Consider the following 11802-nt stretch of genomic DNA (forward strand, 5'->3'; position numbering starts at 1 on the left):
TTTCTCTCAGCCAGATGTTTTTGTGTTTCTTAATAGAGTCTTTTGCAAAACAAAAAGTATTAATTTTTATGAAGTTCATTTTTCCCTGTTTTGGCAAATGCTTTTAATATTGTATTTAACTAATTTTTCCTAAACCCAAGGTTATATTTCTTAAACTTTTTTTTATGTTTTATTTTTCTGAGAGAGAGAGAGAGAGACAGCATGAACAGGGGAAGGTCAGAGAGAGAGGGAGACACAGAATCCGAAACAGGTTCCAGGCTCTGAGTTAACTGTCAGCACAGAGCCCGACGCGGGGTTCAAACCCATGAACTGTGAGATCATGATCTGAGCTGAAGTAGGACGCTTAACTGACTGAGCCACCCAGGTACCCCCCTAAACTGAAAGTAATAAACTTATTATCTTTTTCCTAAAAGTTTTATAGTGTGAGGATTTATATTTAGGTCTATGATTAATTTTGTTAATTATTTTATAAAGTGTGAAGTACGGGTTGATGTTCCATACTTTACAAGCGGATGTCTAATAAGTCTAATACCACTTGGGTTTTTTTTGTTTGTTTGCTTTTGTTTCATTTTGTTTTGTCTTGAGAGAAAGCATGTAAATGGGGGAGAGGAGCAGAGGAAGAGAAAGGAGAGAGAGAGAGAAAGAGAGAGAGAGAGAATCTTAAGCAGTCTCCACAGTCAGCACGGAGCCAAACATGAGGCTCAGTCCCACAACCCTGTGATCATGACCTGAGCCAAAATCAAGAGTCAGACTCTCCACTCACTGAGCCACACAGGAACCCTCTAATGTTACTTCTGGACAACACTATTCTTTCTCCATAGAATTGCCTTCAGAGTTTTGTAAAACATCAATTGGCCATAGTTGTGTGGGCTTATTTGTGACATCCTTTTTGGTTTCATTGATCAATATTTCAATCCTTTCAGCAATACCACATGGTTTTAACTACTAGCTTTCAGCTACTGTCAGACCAGGGAGAAAGGAAGTAGAGACGAAATATCTAGATCCCTTTCTCCTTCTGTCCTATAATCTCTTTATTTTGCTTCCTATTACCTGGAACTTACTGGAACCAAAGCAAAAGATACTTAGATATTGCAGTCTAAGAAGATAAGCACCCAGGACACAGCTCACTGTTGAAAAGGACAGACAATGGATCTAGAGAGCAAATGGAGAAAAGCAGCCCAGCTGCCCATCCCATCTAGGTTTCTGACTACAGCTCAAGTATGTCTCCACAGCTTACAAATTTTAAGTTCAAAACTGTAAAACATTATAATTATATATCATTTTAGAGACTGCAGAGAAAACCAATGATCCAGTTTAATAGAGACCATTTTGCTTTTTCTCTACAGAAAAGCTCTGTTTTTCTAAAATATGATCCATAGAAATGATCTAATAAATATGATAATTAAAAATTAAAGCAATAACTTTGAGATTATTTTCTTACTCATTCTACTTTATTTTTGCACTGTGAGTTGCTCTTTTCAGTTTTCAAGGCTGGCTCTGGTCTCTGAATCATCCCGGAGTGGTTGTAGCTCAATCAGAGTCTAATTGCTTATTTCTCCAAATGCTGACATCTGTTTCTGGGCCAGTTGTTTTCCATGATTCATCATCTGAACACTTCCACCTTTCACTACCTTGTACCTCAGAATAACCAGAAGAAAAATGGTAAGTGAAATCATTTTCTTTCTAATTTAGTGTTAAAGGGACTTTCCACATCAAGCCTCTATTTTACCAAACTTGTAAGACATTGTAAATGTCTCCTGATACCTCGTCCATTGTATGTAAGCAAGTTTCAGAGCTTAGACATGTGCTACACCCTCACTGTGTCTCATTCTCCACCAAATCCCATCACACTGAAGCCTTGATTTTCCTCAGGATGTAGAGGAGGTGCTGGTAGGAAGCACTACTTCTACTTCAGGCTGAGACCTTGCTACAAACCAATGCATCTTCATAGTCCCTTTATAGGGGAGGGGCTGCCTATATATTGTGGAGGGAGCAGAGTGGTGAAAAGAAAGAAAATGAGGAGAAACAGGAGAACAGACATAATTATCAATGATGCTACATTTTATTGAAAAAGAAAATGAAGGCAAGAGTAGAGAGCAAACCACACCTGCTGGCAATATTTAAATACGGACTACTAAAAATAGTATAGTATCATGTCTATTTGCAAATATCTATATTTAATTTTACCAGTGATTTCTGATACTTATTGCAACCAAACCATGTTAATAAACGTGCATCAATAAAAGCTCTTGTGAGAAAATGCATGATTATTAATGCTGTGAAGCCCTTTGTGATTTCTGCAAAGTGTATCAGTACCTGTCAATCCTTACATCTAGTGAAATAATGACTTTGCAATATTCACATTATTTTTTGGCAAGACATTGTGTAAAAATTATGTTAAAATTTGTATGCTGTATAAGTTAATGTGTCTTTAATATGAGCTAAGTTTTAGATCTATGATGTGAAACAAAACAATTTGAACTTTATAATCAATTATATAACTTGTGTTTTGTGTTCAAAAGGTACCATACTTATGAGTTTTATCTATAGGTCCACACATCATAAAAATATTGACAATACTCAGAAGCAACCATTTTGAAAATTTAAGAACAAGAGTAAGACTTACTACATGTATTTTATGATCTGGACTATATTCAGCATTAATGCTTTATTTCACTGCCTAATATTTTTTATTTGTACCAGTGGCAAAAATTTTTCATTAATAATGCATAAAGGAGTTTATGGGAAAATTAGCAAACCAAAAAGAGAATAGAGAAGAAACAAAGAAAAATGGTTTTTAATTTCCAGTGTATGAATTAGTTGATGATATCAATGTGAAAAAATATAAGACATAAAACAAGAGAAATGTTTGAGTTAGAACAGATTGCACTTTTTAGCATATATAGTTCATGAAAATTATATTAAAAGTTCATTTTTTTCTAGCATTTTAATTAGAAACTTAAAAAACATATAATTCAGGATTATTTAGCCCATCTGTATAAAAACATATGATTGGTAATATTAACCTACTGTCTTATTAAGCCATTTAATCCTTGAAATTATTTCTCACATTGACAGATAAAAATTATATTGCTATTGATCTTTGGTATGCTACCCTAATAAATTTTTATTGCTTCCTCTGTCCATTCATGCATGATATCATCTTATTCATTACTTGGATGATTCTCTGTTGCACTCTTTAGTCTTATCTAATAATTCATTTAAGATTTTTCCCTAGTATACATGTATAAAAATGTGTTGAAAGCTCAGCCAGAAGGAAATATTCACTCATTTCAGTATGACTGAAGCTCTAATTAGTTTTCATCAGAAACTCTTCAGCAATCATATTAAATCTTACACTTCAGTGCTGTGTTACTGCCATACAATTTTGTAAGCCTGAAATACTCAATACGTATCTACTCAGAAATTGTAGAATATCACCCTACGATAACTGCAGTATTTTACATGTTTATAAGTGGCAAAAAAAATCTCTACCTCCTTTAAAAATGCTAATAGCAAAAGTATTTTATGAAATAATGAATATATCGCTTCTTGGCCTTTTGCCTGAGATCAGGTGAAATAAAGAATGAAATAAAGGTAAGAAAAAGTCAGAATGAAAATATGAGAAAAAAGAAAAGTGCAGATCTAGAAAAATAATCAGATAACTTGAAAAATAAATTTAAAGATCATATAAATGAATTAATCAGTGAAATATAGATTAATTACTAAATGAATATTTAATTGAATATATTTATAGTGGGATGGATTATATCAGCTATCTATAATAAATCCAAGGTAATTAAACCTAAGTAAGTCTTAAAAGCACAACATATTTTTTGGCTTGGAACTTCACCTTAGCATTTCCTGACCAAATTAAAAAATGCAAAATGTCAAACAAATACTTTGCTAACTTTGTTTAATTCCATGTTTTACTTAAAAGAACTAGTTCCTTATAGGACATCATAAAGGAAGATTTAGTTTTATGTTTTGTTATATTGGCTTTGTCTTAGTCTCCTATACCAGCTCTGTGTCTCTACTAGTTTTCGGTTGCTGCCTGTAAAACATTACCACAATTTTAGTGGTTAAAAACAACACAACGCATATGTATTATCTTCTAGTCTGGAATAGTACAGCTCAGCCAGTTCTTTGCTGTGGGTTGTACAGGTCAAATTCAAGGTGTGGGCAGGTCTGTGTTCCTTCCTGGAGGTTCTGGAGATGAATCTTGTCCCAAATACATTCAGGTTGTAGGCAGAATTTTGTTCTAAGAATTCAGGTTCCTATTTCTTTCCTGCCTGTCAGGTAAGGGGTTGTTCTTAGTCTATTGGGGCCATCTACATTCTTCTCCATCCTTTAAGCAAGTAATGGTGGGTTGAGTCTTTCTTAACGCTTCAAATCTCTGACCTCCTTTTATGCCTCATCTCTCCACTCTTCCAGCAGGAGAAACTTCTCTTGATTTCGAGGGCTCCTGTGATTAAATTGGGTCCACCTGACCATCCGGGATAAATCCCCATTTCAAGGTCTCTAAACAGCCTCACATCTGCAAACTCCCTTTTACATGTAAAATAACATATTTACAGGTTTCAAAGATTATGATGTGTATATCTTGCAGGGAGGGGAGACATTAATCTCTCTACCATATTATTTACCTTTCTCTCCGGACTTCTTTCTCTCTAATCGTCTCACGAATCTGGGTACCACAACCCACCACTCCTCAAAGAAGGGTGACAAGTTCACTTCTACCTTTGTTATTCACCCTTTCACCTGAGCAGGAGATACCTTTCTTACTCTATTCTGGTTGTTTTAACCTCCCCTTCTCTTATTGGCTCTAACTCAAATTCTACCTACTTAATGAACTTGTTTTTTGTTTTAGACTTGCAAATTTCATATCCAAAATAGTTTATAGACCTCAATGAGACTTTGGATCTGTTCTCAGAATATATTGCTTACTGGAGAGTCAGCTTAATTCAAGTCTGAAAGCCGAATACTCTGACTTCAAATCCTTATTCTGTCACTATCTTTCAAATAGAAGTCCCAGTTTGTCTCTGTATAAAATGTGGCTAATAAAAATAATATCTATATCTCACCTTTTGTGTGTTGATTGGAAGATATTGAAATAACACAGTTAAAATACATAGAACTATGCCCAGCCAATGGTAAGACCTCATTGACAGTTATTATTATTATTTGATGAGCAGCTCTAACGAATTCTCTTTTTCTTTCTTTTTGAGAGAGACAGACAGGCAGACAGACAGCATGAGCAGGGAAGGGTCAGAGAGAGAGGGAGATATAGAATCAGAAGCAGACTGCAGGCTCTGAGCCAGCTGTCAGCACAGAGCCTGACGCAGGGCATGAAACCACGAAACGTGAGATCATGACCTGAGACAAAATCAGTCGCTTAACAGACTGAGCCACCCAGGCGCCCCTCTAACGAATTTTCAAGAGCTACTTAAGTTGCTGGAATATCAATTAGGATGTATTTCAGCTGCAAATAACTGAACAACTTCACTCGGACGGGCTTAATTACTAAGAAAATGTATCTTGTACATTGCAGGAAATCCAGAAAAATGTGTTGTGATGAATGAGAAGTTGTCTAAAGATCAGTTGATGCTGGGACACCTCGGTGGCTCAGTCGGTTGACAGTCTGACTTTGGCTCAGATCATGATCTCACAGTACAGGTCATGATCTCACAGTTCATGGTTCGAACCCTGCATTGTGCTCTGTGCTGACAGCTCAGAGCCTGGAGCCTGCTTTGGATTCTGTGTCTCCCTCTCTCTCTACTCTTCTCTCTCTCTCTCTCTCTCTCTCTCTCTCAAAAATAAATTAAACATTTAAAAAAGTAAAGATCAGTTGGGGCACCTGGATGGCTCAGTCGTTAAGGGTCCAACTTCGCGCAGGTCATGATCTCATGGTTCGTTGGTTCAAGCCCTGCATGGAGCTCTGTGCTGACAGCTCAGGTCAATAACAAAATAAAGATCAGTTGATGCAGTGACTCAACCAGAAGGTCAGTTTTTTATCCTTATCCTCTATCATTCACCATATGACTTCATTCTCACAGCTGTAGCAAGAAGGTCATTGCTATTAGAAGTGTCACATTCACACATAACTCAGTAAAACCCAAAAGAAAAATAAATACTATCTTTTTCAATGTCTTTATTTTTAGGATATGGAAAAATTTTCCCAAAGATCCTACAACATGTTCTTCACATGTCATGGGACTGTAGCAATTCACACACTCATTACAGAGCCCCTGGGTGCAGAGTGATGTTAGCTTTCCCTAAGGCTGGGTTAGGGTTGGCAGTAGAAAAGGGGAGGTGGGATGGAAAAAAGGAATAGAGAATATATTTATAAGGCAATTTTCTGCTGAGAAGGAAGAAGTGAGAATGACCTCAGGGTAGACAACTGATACACTACCTTCTATAGCAAATGTATGTTTACGTCACTTTGAGGCCAAATATCTAAGATTATGTCTTGCATAAGGTAAGGTAATATTGATGTAGCTAATGCTAAGTTATTCATTTAAAAAAAATTTTTTAAGTTTATTTATTTATTTAGAGAGAGACAGAGATAGTGTGAATGGGGGAAGGGCAGAGAGAGAGGGAGAAGAGAGAATCCCAAGCAGGCTCTGCACTGTCACCACAGAGTCCAATGTGGAGCTCAAACTCATGAAATGGTGAGATGATGACCTGAGTCAAAACCGAGAGTCTGACACTTAACCAATTAAGCCACTCAAGCGCCTCATGAAATTTTTTAAATAGCACACAATTTTTTATTACCTCCAGAATATCTAATTATTCATTTCATAAAATGTTTAGTATTATTCTAATTTTACTTTGATTTTATAACTTAATTGTATTAAATTCCTTACAAATAAACACAACTCTTTAGGAAGCTTATTTCTTGCAGGTTGATTCCTAATCCCTTAAACATGCTGTTAAAAATGAAGTGACATGAAATAAGGTGACAGTACTAAAGACACAGGTTGTGATTCACAACAATAGCCCCCACTTCATCTCAAGTCACTGTGGTTCCTTTGTGTCACTTGTTTCCCCACGGACTCACAAAACACACAACCCAAAGCCCACCCCTCAACATATTGCCTGATTTGATTCTATCCTTATTTCAAAGCTGAGGGGAGAAAATTATCCAAAAGGAAAAAAAAAATTTTTTCTAATTCATATGCTTATTCAAATAATGGTCAGCCCTTTCCTCTCCCTTCATTTCTCACAGTGAGAAGCTACTTCTGGAGTTCAGGTGAAATGTGCTCCGCTTGGATTCCAGAGATTCTGGAATTTCAAATGGAAGGTCAGAGTAGAGCTTGATGCCTTCCTTTGATCCTTTCTCTTTCTAGTAGAAATTCCTTGATAAAATGTTAGATGCCAGGTATCATGCCATTTGCTCTAAGAAATATAAAAGTAGTATGATACATGCTGTTGGTTGTTAAGTAAATTGCAGTGTCATTATGGAAGCATCATGGAGACACATGTAAGTAATTTGAAACACATTTATAATAGTATGCATTTTTGTATTAACTGGATTATATTAAATGTATACCTCTTAGGAGTTCCAAAAAGGTAGAAATTACCATGATTTGTACAAATTGGAAGACAGAGACAAAAAAATTGTATTCTTTAAATTAGTTCATATGAACTAACACAGTCTGCCATAAAGATTGTAATAAAATTTTAGAATTTTCATATTTTGATTACATTAAAGAATTATATACATATGCATTATACATACATATATATGTATATATACATATATATATGTATATATGTATATATATATGGCTAATATCCAAAAGGTATTGAATTGGACAGTCCAAGCTAGAAAAAATGAAAAAGACAACATTAAAATGAATCGAAGGTTGAATTCCCAGGTGTTCAATTTAAGTGTTTAACAATTACCCACACAAACTGGACTCTGGAATAAATGAAGATAATACAAAAGCAGAAATTAAAGTTAAATATAAGCATGGCTTTGAAATCTCAAAATCACTAAAATCATCAATTATCTTTATTTGGCAAGGGGAAGGCAATAACAGTAAAATGTATATCGGCACCAACTGTGATGTGATATTTAAAGCTCTAAAACCCCATTAAAATCAGCCTGGTAATGATGTACCATATGCACTGATCTACAGTTGCCTGAGGATCCCTAACCTGTGGCTTCTTTTTCTCTGTCACATTACCTTGTTAACCAAGAATGAGTAGAATGTTTGTTTAAGTATTCATAAGATTGTATGCAATAAAAAGGTTGACAATTTTAAGAATGCATTTTTCTTTTGCCTCTCGATACATACTATATATCTGCTGTAATGTGCCACGTGTGCTTGTTTCCAAAGTAAATTTTAAATATAATGTAACAAAAGCTATTCATATGGAATAAAGCAAATTAGTCATTCAGACTACAAATTTATGTATGCATTCTGGTAAGGGAACTGGTTTAATCTGATGATTGTGGGGGCCTATTAATCAAAGCACTGATCAGCTGTCATAAAAAAATCATATTTCATCACCATCTTTTGAGGCACCCAGTTCTTTACACTTCTTTATTGCTCACCTTTATAAATAATTCAGCGCCTATTCTCTTTTCCATACACTTACATCTCTTTCATTAACACCTGTGAAAGTTGAGATTTTATAAGGAAGGTAGAAAAACTTTCAGCTCTAGCTGAACATTTTCAATTTTTAGCTCAGAGAAATTATTAATAAATAAGCTCTGGGTCTCTGAGATAAGTAAAGTAACATTTTTATTTACATGTTCTTGACAAATTGATTATTCACGTTATTTTCCTTTCCCAGGCTTAGCAGTTTGTCCTTGCTAAATAGGTAATGCTGCCACGAGGATTTTCACAGGAGAAGAAAACTATCTTTCAAGTGACTACATAGGTACATATGAGATTTTCAAGGCTGCATGTGTGAAATTTCATCTCCACCAAGTTAATTGACCAGTCATCCATATTGTGAAATACATGACACATTTCCAGGAGTCTGGAAACTACTTACTTTCAGAATTAATTCATTAAAATTCTCTGCCATCAAGTGACATAATCAAGGAAACTTAATTGTCTTACTTCAAGATAGTAAAAGTCAAATATTCTCTTCTCACAGGACATTTCCCTTTCTTTTTCTTTCTCTGTCTTTTTCTTTCCTTTCTTTTAGATGAATTATTCTACAAAACTCTCATGTTTTTTTAAAGAGAAAAAGGGGTTTGAATCAATACTGACTTCTTCCCACTCTCTATCCACCTGCTTGCTCCCAGGCCCCTGGTTATTTGTTTGCATTTCTGAAAGGATCAAGGCTGGAGAGCATGCATGTTCACTTGTAGTAACTTGAGGTAAAATAAAAGTTTGCTTTAATTATATTATTTGTAGGCATTATGATATATAACATGAGTCAACACACTTTTCTGCAAGAGGCCAGCTAGTAAATATATTCTACTTTTTGAGTCTACTTTTTGAATACATACAGTATTTGTCCCAAGTCATTTCTGTCATTTTAGCATAAAAGCACATTTATGCTATATGTAAATGAAGGACTATGGGTATATTCCAATAGAACTTTACTAATGTACACTGAAACTTGATTTTATATTATTTTCACAAAATAGTCTCAATTTTTGTAAATTAATATATAAAAATATAAAAAGTAATATATCAAGAAATATAAAAACCGGTCTTAGCGCTTTTTGCCGAAAAAGGTGGCAGGTCATATTTGGCTTGCCTGTGGTGTGAACCCTGCTAAATAATAATACATATAATGGCTTTTAGTTATATCATAATTAAGGTGAAGAACAAGAAGAACACATAAAATAATATTGCTCAAGTCTCAAAAACTTTTCATTGATCCACAAAATACATAGACCTTTGCAAAGTCATATATCTTACTTCCATGTGTATTACAGTTTTTAAAGAAATTATTTTGTTTCCTAATACAAAATTGGGAAATGCATGCATACATGTGTGCATGTGTGTGTATATATGAATACAAGTTGGTTTATTCCTTTCTGATTAGATGTTCTAATTAAAATACAATGAATATTAATATTTTTCAAACTGCAATCATAACGGATGTGTCAGCTGTACCTAGACATCTTACAATCAATACATACACTCCGTGAACAACTTGGACACATTCTTGAGACAAAGTTGAAACAATCCCTGGTAACTTTGTAATCACCAGCTCCTGACCCTTCCATCCGAAATTACAAAATTTCTTGAATTATGTGCATTTAGAGGTGTCCCTATTATCATAGGTCCGAAATATTCCATCCATTTGTCCCACCAACAGATCCTTTGGAAAGACCAGACTAAGTGTGTTGTGATTGTTCCTGCTTGGGCACGACTGAAAAGTCACTGTTAGGTGCCTGATTCATTGGAAATACTTTCTCCATCATATTTTTTAAAGGGAACTTAAAGCTCAGAGGCAAATTTCTTTAAAAATCGTTTGTTTTACACTTGCAGGTAAGCTATTCTACCTACTTCTGGGGATAAAATTATCTATTTTTTAATCATTTCTTATTTTAGTTTTGAATTTTTTTCATCTTATTTACAATGTATGTTAGGGTGCCTGGGTGGCTCAGTCGGTTAAGTGTCTGACTTCGGCTCAGGTCATGATCTCATGGTTTGTGAGGTTGAGCCCTGCATCAGGCTCTGTGCTGACAGCTAGCTCAGAGCCTGGAGCCTGCTTCAGATTGTTTCTCCCTCTCTCTCTGGCCCTCCCCTGCTCACCCTGTCTGTCTGTCTGTCTCTCTCTCTCCGAAATAAATAAAAACATTAATTTTTAAATAAAATAAAATAATAAAATAAAATAAAATAAAAATAAAATGTATGTATTAAGCCTCAATAAAACGGCAACCTTTGGGGTTTTATTTTTGTTTTTTACTCTGAACTTTATCACACCTTTACTATCAAAAACATGATTTGGTAGATGATCCTATAAGAGTTATAACCATTTTGCCCCCTGCCACACCAAAAATATGACATATATGAAAATATTGCTCAAAGGGTACCTGGGTGGCTCAGTCAGTTGAGCATCCAACTTTGACTCATGTCATGATCTGCCATTTATGGGATTGAGCCCCACACTGAGCTCTGTGCTGACAGCTCAGAGCCTGGAGTCTACTTTGGATTCCCTCTCTCTGCTCCTCCCCTGCTCACACTCTGTCTCTCACTGTCTCTCAAAAAAATAAATAAAATGTTAATTTATTTAAAACAATTGTTCAAGGTAATCCAACATAAAAAAACATTTTAAGTTATGTTATGTGACTCTTATATTTTAAAATAGGAATAAATGTGCTTCATTTAATGTATTCCCTGATTTCCATATATTTTCAGGTTAACAGTAGTTTTGGCAATGGCAAACATCTATGACTAAACTTAGGGTAGTAACTACATACAATCAAACAATGAGGAATAAGGTCTCTCCCAGACTGTGACACTTTATTCTCTTTATAGGTCAGTTTGATTATAATATCAATCCAGAGCAGGACCAATTTAGAATCATTTACAATAAATACAAAGAAGTTTTGCCTAACACAGAATTAGGCTAATGCACATGCCATATCGGTACCTCTTGCCAGCTATGTAGTAAAGTAGATTTAATTAAATCTTATGACTAATGATCTTTCTATTCTGAAAGGAATATGACTAATATATTATAGGAGAAGTTTAAGTATTCATTTTATTATATAGATCAGTCTGAAGTAAACTCATCTTCTACCTAAATTTCACTTAAATTTCTAGACTGGTCAATAGTGTTTCCACTATTAACTTATTTTATTTAGCATTAGATCAGAAT

This window comes from Crocuta crocuta, unplaced genomic scaffold (genome assembly GCF_008692635.1).
Source record: "Crocuta crocuta isolate KB4526 unplaced genomic scaffold, BGI_CrCroc_1.0 scaffold235, whole genome shotgun sequence".
NCBI lineage: Eukaryota > Metazoa > Chordata > Mammalia > Carnivora > Hyaenidae > Crocuta > Crocuta crocuta.